The 11,225-nt window shown below is 35.8% G+C and overlaps 1 protein-coding gene across 1 annotated transcript in view; it reads right to left on the reverse strand.

Annotated features, from left to right (window-relative positions):
* Nucleotides 1-11,001, reverse strand: part of LOC111507026 (ras-related and estrogen-regulated growth inhibitor) — a 155,448-nt gene extending 144,447 nt beyond the window's left edge. The window contains exon 1 of the mRNA XM_074182963.1: nucleotides 10,848-11,001. The gene's annotated coding sequence lies outside the window, so the exon portion shown is untranslated. The remainder of the gene's footprint in view (nucleotides 1-10,847) is intronic.
* Between the last annotated feature and the right edge of the window lie 224 nt (nucleotides 11,002-11,225).

The raw sequence follows: 11,225 nt of genomic DNA on the forward strand, positions 1-11,225 counted from the left end.
TACACTCTTGCATACTCACCGGTTTTTTACCGACCATTCCAGTCTCGAAAGCTCGGTGAAATTGTAGTTACTACGCATTAACTTCGTTCTGGTAGTGCGTGCTAATTACGACAACAAAGCAACTGATTGTTTGACCGATAAGAATCCGGTGAGTGTGCAAGCACCCGCTACCAATAAAATATCGGCCGATTTTATACTGGCCGTCCAAAATCGGTGTGTGTGTGTGTGTGCAAGTAGCGGTACGCTAGTTTCACACACACCGATTTTGGACGGCCGTCTTAGTACCAGTCGTCCAAATTCCAATAATGAACCACATGTGGGACTGGGACCTTGCACACATGCCTACCGGTGATCATCGCCGTTTAAATGCCGGTGAGCAGCCGTCCACTGCCATTGTATCGCCGGCAGTACCGGGAAGTAGTGGCCTACATGACTAAATACACTCTTGCATACTCACCGGTTTTTTACCGACCATTCCAGACTCGAATGCTCGGTGAAATTGTAGTTACTACGCATTAACTTCGTTCTGGTAGTGCTTGCTGATTACGACTACGACAACAAAGCAACTGATTGTTTGACCGATAAGAATCCGGTGAGTGTGCAAGCACCCGCTACCAATAAAATATCGGCCGATTTTATACTGGCCATCCAAAATCGGTGTGTGTGTGTGCACACATGTGTGTGTAAAATACCGGTGAGCAGCTGTCCACTGCCACTTTATCGCCGATAGTACCGGGAAGTAGTGGCGTACATGACTAAATACACTCCTGCATACTCACCGGTTTTTTACCGACCATTCCAGTCTCGGATGCTCGGTGAAATTGTAGTTACTACGCATTAACTTCGTTCTGGTAGTGCGTGCTGATTACGACAACAAAGCAACTGATTGTTTGACCGATAAGAATCCGGTGAGTGTGCAAGCACCCGCTACCAATAAAATATCGGCCGATTTTATACTGGTCATCCAAAATCGGTGTGTGAGTGCAACTAGTGTTACGCTAGTTGCACACATGTGTGTGTGCACACATGTGTGTGTAAAATACCGGTGAGCAGCTGTCCACTGCCACTGTATCGCCGATAGTACCGATAAGTAGTGGCGTACATGACTAAATACACTCTTGCATACTCACCGGTTTTTTACCGACCATTCCAGTCTCGGATGTTCGGTGAAATTGTAGTTACTACGCATTAACTTCGTTCTGGTAGTGCGTGCTGATTACGACAACAAAGCAACTGATTGTTTGACCGATAAGAATCCGGTGAGTGTGCAAGCACCCGCTACCAATAAAATATCGGCCGATTTTATACTGGCCATTCAAAATCGGTGTGTGTGTGTGCAACTAGCGTTACGCTAGTTGCACACATGTGTGTGTGCACACATGTGTGTGTAAAATACCGGTGAGCAGCTGTCCACTGCCACTGTATTGCCGATAGTACCGGGAAGTAGTGGCCTACATGACTAAATACACTCTTGCATACTCACCGGTTTTTTACCAACCATTCCAGTGAAATTGTAGTTACTACGCATTAACTTCGTTCTGGTAGTGCGTGCTGATTACGACAACAAAGCAACTGATTGTTTGACCGATGAGAATCCGGTGAGTGTGCAAGCACTCGCTACCAATAAAATATCGGCCGATTTTATACTGGCGGTCCAAAATCGGTGTGTGTGCAACTAGCGTTATCGTCTGACCAGAAAAACTACTCACCAAATAAACTAATCGGCTTCGTTAAAAAACCGGGTTTATTTGGTCGAGTTTGAATAGGTGTGAGCGATAATAAATTCTTGTGGGTTGCAGTGGAGAACGAAAAGCGAAGAGATATGATAACTTTATTGTATGAAAAATAAGAAACACTTCTGTTATGTGTTGCACAAATTTGGACCATTGAAAATATACCCTTTTCTAGGGTCCAATTATCTAAAAACTCTCCAAACTCACTAGGTCCTTTATTATTTAATAAATTACCAGAATATGTAAGAGAGAGTCGAACCTTAACATGTTTAAAAAAATGTCTACCATTTTTCAATTGAAAGATGCTATTATAAAGTTGATCAGACACTATAATAAGTATTTGCATGCTATTTCCTGAGCTTTTCAATTAATTAAGTTCAATGATTTAAAAAAAAAAGTGAAAAAAAATTTTTCATCAGATTAGGCGAATCTCTCTAGATAATCGTCAGATTATGAGACAGTATGTCTAGAACATAAAGATGGACGATATATATCTTAATCTGACGCGCTTGAGTATTTCAAAAGGGCAATTTTTTTGGACAATATAATAATGGCCGCGAGTTTGCGTCAGATAGAAATCGTCAGATTATTTTTTTGTTGCACTCAACACCCCCTTAGAAAATCTGACGCGCTCGATTAATTTTTTTTTATTTTCACTTTTAACGCTTATGTACAACCACCCGCATCATGCAAACAATCAGATTAACATACGAACATTATTAAAAATACCCTTTTCTAGGGTCCAATTATCTAAAAACTCTCCAAACTCACTAATTCCTTTATTACCAGACTATGTAAGAGAGAGTCGAATCTTAACATGTTTAAAAAAATGTCTTTAACATTTTTTAATTGATAGATGCTATTATAAAGTTGATCAGGCACTATAATAAGTATTTGTGAATCCTTTATGATTTGTCTGTTATTTGTGTATTTGGATTAATATATGTATATATGTGTATGAGTGTATATGTGAATATATGTCTATACATGTATATATGTGTTACATAATTAGCTGAGTATGTACTATCATATTATTTTTTTCATGTTTACTTTTACTGTTTACCGTTACTATAAATGAAGGACTATAATACCTGCAAATTTACTGACTACTTTTATACAATACTTGTATTGTCCTTATTATTATTATTATTATTAAAAAGTATCGCAAAACCTAAGTGCCAGTGGCAGCACTCTTCGCAAAATCAAAAAAACACGTCAAGATTGCTCGGAGGAGAAGTTTCGTCTTGAGATCTAATGCAGAAACTTCAGTCTTCTGGAAATATATCCTCTTCCCTTTTTTCACTGGAAATAGGGGTCCGATAAAACCTCATTGAAAGAGTTTTTGACTCCCTTTCACTGCTACTTTGCTTTTAAAAATACGTTAAATCATGTATTAGTCGAAAAGCTTTAAAATTCCAACAATAATTGTTCCGATAAATCTAAAAATGAAATTAATTTCACTGGAGAATTCACCATATTCATCAAGTGAATATTGGATATGTTTTCCGTCAGTCTCAACAAAAAGACAGGTTATCTTTAGAATGTTACCGAATATTTTGAAAAATTTGTGCTATACATTTTGTAAGTAATATGTTGAAATATCTTTTTTTGTTCAATGCCTGCGTCAGTCTCAACAAAAAGACAGGTTATCTTTAGAATGTTACCGAATATTTTGGAAAATTTATGCTATACATTTTATAAGTTATATGTTGAAATATCTTTTTTTGTTCAATGCCTGCGACGTAGACACGATCCGTAATTGTTGTCCTGCAGAAAATTAGTCCAATTATAATTAATTTCTGATGATTCGAGTGGAAAACTTGTAATTATAGTGTGGAAGTCAGTTAAAATGGCCATAAAGTGGTCAAAATTAGATGATGATAACAAAGCATGATATTTAAAATAAAATACAATTATTTGCCTTAACGACTAAAAATACTCAGTATGAGTCGTCCGTAGTATACACGTAGTACAAAGAGAAAATTAAACTCAAAAATATTCAATAAGCGGATACAAAAATTTGTCTAACAGATTTTTTTTAAATATTTATATTTCAACAGTCTTTAACGTGATTTGTAAATGGAAGAAGGAGTATGCTTCCTCTTTTTGTACAGATTCATTTTCAGCTGTTCAACAATTCGTTGAGAGCACCAGCTGCCTCTTAGGTTAGGAAACTGAGAAGCCCTTGTTCCTAATACAATGTTACAGGAAGAACATTTGGGATCGTTTTCTACTCGTTCACACAGGAATGTGAACTTAAGGTTGAATTTTTGGTTGGGTGGTATATACAAAGTCTTCCAACAGGGACTTTCGAACTTGATTTAGATTTGATTTGACTTAATTTATTGATATTTTAGATACATATAAGATAAGTCACATTCACACACATACATTATTACTCAAGAATGAATATTATATTGTTTGGCCGTTTATTTGTGTTTCTCTGGATAAGACAGCTATATATTCGTAAGTAGAATAAACACAATTTGAAATCAATAGATATTTCAGATACTTTTTGAACAAGTATTGATTCAACTTTTTGACATGAGGAGGTAGAATATTGTATGAGTTGACATCGATAGAGTTTCTACTTGACTTTTTCAGTCTGAATTTACTGGCTATCAACAAATCACATCCACAAGTCTCATGATCGTGGAAATCACAATTTCTGTTTGATGTTGATTCATTTTTATGAATATCTACCAAAAGTTGATATAGATAAATAGAAGGTACTGTCATCATTTTCATCAAAAGGAAATGAGGTCTATAGGAGTCTAAGAAACCAGCCCCAAATAATATCGTCGCGGCCTTTTTTGTAACATAAATATCCTATTTGCGTTAGTACTATTTCCCCAGAGAATTGTTCCATATGAGATGTGAGAATGGAAAAAAAGCGTATTAAGTTGATAATAGCGCCTTTTGAGAGATTATATCTTTCAATTTCCGAATAAGAAATGTGTATTTCGACAGTTTGATGCTAAGTTGTTCAATGTGCTCTAACCAGTTCAAATTATCATCTAGATGTATGCCTAAGAGTTTAACACCAAGTGTTTGTTGAGTTTTATTTTCTTCAACATTAGATTATTTCTTTTGAACCATATGTCAGCATTCTTTTGAATTATATCGCGCACCAAATTACCCTTGATTTTTCCGGATGTCGTAAGAGTAGTATCATCAGCGAAAGCAAAACAATTATGAGGTGACATGAAGGAAAAAATATAGATTATGAATGAAAGAGGCCCCAGAACCGAGCCTTGGGGAACTCCACATGTAACTGGTTCTAAGTCGGATACATTGTTCGAGTCAATTGATACATATTGGTATCTCCCATTGTCTATTATATAAAATGATTTGAAATCCCTGAAACAAGTAAAAAAGAATAATTAAAAAGAATAGTTGAAAATAACAATTATATTAAGCAACAATAAACCTGAAATGAAATGATAGTGAAATAACCTACAAGTAAAAATATAATAATTGAATAAATGAAAATTAAAGGAATGCAAAAAGAAAATAATAAAAAATAAAAAAATAAAAAAGTGTAGAGATTCCAAGTCACGTTAGTTCACGACGTTTCGATTGTTGGTATCTACAATCGTCTTCTGGTGATGACTGGACTGATTCCTCCGAGAGATGACTATTTTATAGGTCGTTGAAATACTTTCACTTCCTCTACTTTCCATTTTCCGCTTCACTGATTCCGTGAGAGATGACCGATTTGGCGGGAGTTGGTCATTTTTCGTTTGATGATGGGTTTCCATATGTTTCGTATATCTACGCTGGCCTGGCTGAATACGTTGTTGGACAACATGTATGCGGCTTCCTTAAATTTTCTCCTGAACCAATGTTCCTCTCTGTGCAAGATCTCAGCTTGGGACCACTCGATGTTGTGTTGATGGGTCCAAACATGGTCTGCTATTCCTGATTTGCTGGTTTCTCCTCGCTGTGTGTGCTTCTTGTGCTCGGCAATGCGAACATTCAATGGCCTCTTAGTTTCACCAATATAGGATTTTCCGCACTCACAGGGTATCCGGTAAATGCAATTCTTGGAATCGCAGTCCGCGTTTGGGGGCCTGGTTTTCGTGAGGCTGCTACGGATAGTGTTACCGGATCTGAAACAGGTTCTAATGTTGTACTTGGAACCAATTCTTCTTATCCTCTCCGATAATCCTCTGATGTAGGGAAGTGCAAGCACTGGTTGTGACGGCTTCTCTTCCTTGCGAGGCTCCTGCTGTCTTTTAGCCAAAGTCTTTTCTACCATCGCTTTGGAGTATCCATTCCGCTGAAGATCATTTTTGATGATGTCTAGTTCCTTCTCGAGACCTTCCTTTGTATTACAGAGCCCAAAAGCACGGTCTAATAGAGTCTTGATGATTCCTCTTTTTGTCGATTGATGGTGGTTGGATTCGTGGTTCAGATACTGTCCCGTATGAGTGGGTTTTCGGTATACAGATGTTTCCCACTTAGTGTCGGTCCTCTTCACCAAAACGTCTAAGAATGGCAATTCATTGTGGATTTCCTTCTCCATTGTGAAAGTGATGGAAGGTCTCACGCTGTTGATGTGTTTCAGAAAGGCGTCTAGTTCAGTATTCCCATGGTTCCATATTATGAAGGTGTCGTCAACATATCTCAACCAGACTCGAGGTTTCTTGTGGGCTTCTTCAATGGCCAGAGTTTCAAACCACTCCATATATATGTTGGCTATGACTGGTGAAAGTGCCGAGCACAAGAAGCACACACAGCGAGGAGAAACCAGCAAATCAGGAATAGCAGACCATGTTTGGACCCATCAACACAACATCGAGTGGTCCCAAGCTGAGATCTTGCACAGAGAGGAACATTGGTTCAAGAGAAAATTTAAGGAAGCCGCATACATGTTGTCCAACAACGTATTCAGCCAGGCCAGCGTAGATATACGAAACATATGGAAACCCATCATCAAACGAAAAATGACCAACTCCCGCCAAATCGGTCATCTCTCACGGAATCAGTGAAGCGGAAAATGGAAAGTAGAGGAAGTGAAAGTATTTCAACGACCTATAAAATAGTCATCTCTCGGAGGAATCAGTCCAGTCATCACCAGAAGACGATTGTAGATACCAACAATCGAAACGTCGTGAACTAACGTGACTTGGAATCTCTACACTTTTTTATTTTTTTTTTTTTTATTATTTTCTTTTTGCATTCCTTTAATTTTTATTTATTCAATTATTATATTTTTACTTGTAGGTTATTTCACTATCATTTCATTTCAGGTTTATTGTTGCTTAATATAATTGTTATTTTCAACTATTCCTTTTTAATTATTCTTTTTTACTTGTTTCAGGGATTTCAAATCATTTTATATAATAGACAATGGAAGTCCGAACTAGTGAAATTCATCACGAAACATTGTCAATCACCTTCAAACAAATATTGGTATCTGTTTGTCAGATACATGTCAGATACACAACTACATCTGTAAAATTAGTCATAATTTATTTAGTCTTTTGCTAAATCACCATGGATAGATGTAGCAATCAACGACACGTGCAAAAAGTAATTTTTTTTTCATAATGGGTGTTTTGTTCGATTATCGCAAGCTTCGCCCATTTTACGGTCGTCATAATCATCCTAACCGAAAGGACTATTTGCAACGTGGTGGATGAATTCGAGTCCACTGCTTCAGTTAACATTCGACCAACACCCGTACGTCGACGTAACGCAAGATCTGTCGAAAACATCCCTGCTATCTGTGAGAGTGTGCAGGGGAATCCGAAACAATCGATTTCGCGTCGCCCACAAGAACTCGGTCTTTCGCAGACCACAATTTGTCAACTTTCACGTCATGCCTGAACCCGTTATCGGTTCATATTTCATTGGGAACGGCATGTACTATAGATCGATGATTAACAACTTCTTTTGGCCTGAATTGAATGATATAGATACCATGGTTTGGATTTTGGACTGGCGGCGTCAGTTCTTGAGAACCTATTTGCTAGTATATCATTGAAAAATGAAGAATTATTTCACACCAAATGGAATTAGAAACTTTTTGTCATCATACAGTTATTCGATGTAATTGAAGTCGATTGACCACATTCAATTTATATTTCATGTTCAATATTAGTATCATTTCGCCGCAATGTTCATTAAAGTAAGCTTCACATTTCGGATGTATTTCATGAATTAATAATAAACACGCAGTAATTTAATAACAATTTATCAACCCACTTGATTTTTCGCGTGTAGATCGCATGTAGAGAAACGAGACATTCAAGGTTAATGGAGGATATTTTTTGAAGATAATAAAATTGGTGGCGAAACGCAAATTCATATAGTGGATACACACAATAAGAAATCTTTTGTGTCTTCTTGGCTAAGGCCAAAATGAGTTTATGTAGGATTATTTCAATCAATCCATAAAATAATGAAAAACATGAAGGTTGTATTCAGTTTTCATACAGTTTTACAGCAACAAAAAATAAATTCTTACAACCAACTAAGGGCTAATCTGGGAGTGAAAATATTTTTGGCAAATATGCCACAGTTCGCATCATATGAAAATTATTTTTAATGATAGTTCCATCCGGAATTTGACTGCTTTGATAAAGATGAAAAATTACCCAAGAAAATGTAGTGACGTGACTTGTGTTTTATGTATAATTTGATTTTTTTCTAAAAAAATTACGAAAGTAGTGGTATTTCACACCTTTTTGTGTTTTTGTGAATCGACCCTCTGCAAAATAAGACTGCTCAGTCTAAATAAAATTCCTAAGCTTTGACGATGCCTTATTTCAGACACGATTGCTATAGAGATTTCTCCATACACGTCTCCAATGTCTGTTTTTCTGATTGGGTCAATGAAAATTAGTTACAAGTGATGCAGAGTGTAATTGCTTATGAACCTGTGTGAGGTAACTTCATGGAATATATATTTTGAAAACGATAGTTTGTATCTAATAGTTATTTGTGATATCAGTGTTGAAAGTAAGGTTTTATTTTGTGAGTGAAAAAGCTAGCGAAACAAGCGTAGCGAGTTGAGCAATTTCACGAACAAAATAAAACTTACTTTTAACACAAATATCATACAAAGTGGCCTGTTTTCATAATAAAATAGAAGGATTTGATATTTCTGTAAAAACACACCGTCTTCTTAGCCTATCTAGAAGATAGGCTAAGAAGAAGGCAAATAATTCAAGGTAATAGCATTCTTAAATAGGAGAAATGAATGTTATAGGCCCAAAAAATCAAAAACTCTTACATTTGAACAAGTTCAGAGGTTTATAAATGTGGCGCCAGATGAAAAATATTTGATGATAAAAGTTGCTACTATTTTCGGAACATATGAAGCCTGCCGGCGTGAAGAGCTGTGGCATTTATTAATAGAAGACATTAAATTAATGGGTAAATCATTGATTGTTCAAATTCCAAATACGAAAATGAAAATAGGTCGTTCTTTTTGAATTGTTGGAAAAAACATTGGCTATTTCAATGAATACTTTGCATTACGCCTTCTGTTATCAACCATCAAGTTTTTTTTCTGAAATACTCAAATTATAAATGCAGTGCCAACCGAATTAGTATAAACACGTTTGGAAAAATGCTCTCTACCATTGATGAATTTCTGAACCTCCCGGAACCAAAGAAATATACAGGTCACTGTTTCAGAAGGTCTTCTACTTTTTTATAGCAGAATTAGGAACAAATATAACGGAATTAAGAAGCACGGAGGATGGAAGTCTACAATAGTAGCTGAAGGTTACATCGATCAATCTATTTCTCATAAAAAGGCTGAAAGAATAATCCCAACAGCTCCAGCGTTACGGCGTCGTCCTTTTCACTTCAAGGAATGAATGTTAATGCCCATGAACTTGTCAACTCAGATAGTTCAAATATATTACAAGGCTCTTCAACATCATAAGGTATTAAAATCAGCAGTTTTCTAATTGTACTTTTCATATTAATGTTCATAAATAATAATAATGTAATTAATGTACATAACATTTGTAACAGAATTTAATTGTATCTATATCTATTGTTCATAATAGAACTTCCTTGAAAATTGAATAATTATGTTTTATTTATTGCTATATGGTCGAAAAAAATCGTGTTGAAAATACTGTTAACACTAGTTTTAAAAATAGTTCAACATGCTACTTTGTCAACATCATCTTTCAATAATACTCTTGACAACCATTAAAAATGTCACTTTTAGTGACAGTTGTACAAAAAAGTAATTACTATCTTTTTTGGGAAAGAAAGTTTTTGGCTTTCTACTACTCCATTTTTGTATCAGATGGAGTAGTAGAAAGCCAAAAACTTTCTTTCTCAAAAAATTAATCACTCCTAAAAATATAACCCCTTCAATTCAAATAATTACTATCAATATTAAGTTCAATATTTCAACTAAATAAAGCTAAAATAGTGTGTTATTGATTACCACAGTGGAGGTTTCAATGCGTTTACTTTTTATGAATGACTTTTTTATTGAAAAATTCGACTCGTTATTGAACTTTGTTTCAAATATTGATGAATATTACTTTCAAAAACAACCTAGCTTCTGAAAAAAGAAATTTCATGAAGTAAATTCATACAGGGTCTAAAACAAATAAACTTATTTGCATCGCCTATGACAAAATTTTCAATCGCCCCATTTGCAGAAAAACACAATATGACGCTACTTTGATGAAACATGTCTAAAATAAAACATTGCCAAAACTTTTATATAGATTTCTTGGTCTTTTTTTGCAGTGCATAGAGAAAAAGTGAAAATCATCTTCTGCAGCTGAAATTTTGAATACCGGCCAACAATTTAATTTATAAAAACTTCTTCAAGTAAGAATGTTCTATATTTTGAGAAATAACACCACTTTTGATATTTTCCGGGAAAAAATAAATTCAGTAGATAATGCGAATCATGTTACTACATTTTCTTCCAGTTATTTTCCACCTCGATAGGATTAAAGATTGAGTCGAAGTCAAATAACCAATGAAGCTACTAATAAAAAATCCTATATGATGCGGGCTTTGTGGTCCAACTGTATATATAGGGGGCTGAGGCGACAAGTTTTTATATACACATTATACATTCGAATCAATGAAACACATTGAAGTAAATGAACAAACACCTACGAATGAGGAATGCAGCAAAGTTTTCCAGAAGTGTCGACTTTTCCCGTCAAACAACTGAATAGCGCGAAAGCACTGAGCACGTGCTCGTGATCTGAAACACTCCTGAAATATACAGGAAGAGACGATGTCGCGTCGCAACTGGCTGTTTTTCCCTCGGAAATTCGGTGATATAGGAAAACAAAGCTGCGCTGAAAGCCCCCGCGCTGCATTCGAGCTATTATTAACGCAATTCACAACTGAACGATTTTTTATTGTTCCTGTTATTGTCGAATGTTGATTTCATTCAGTAGTTTCGTTGGTTATATCAAAATTGTGGAGGTGTATTGCCATAAAGTGTTCAATCAATTAGCCAGCCATGGGAGAGGACAGAGAGTGTTA

Source organism: Leptinotarsa decemlineata, unplaced genomic scaffold, assembly GCF_025532065.1.
Source record: "Leptinotarsa decemlineata unplaced genomic scaffold, Ldec_3_MD MMD2_tig00026330_RagTag_RagTag, whole genome shotgun sequence".
In the NCBI taxonomy this organism is placed as follows: domain Eukaryota; kingdom Metazoa; phylum Arthropoda; class Insecta; order Coleoptera; family Chrysomelidae; genus Leptinotarsa; species Leptinotarsa decemlineata.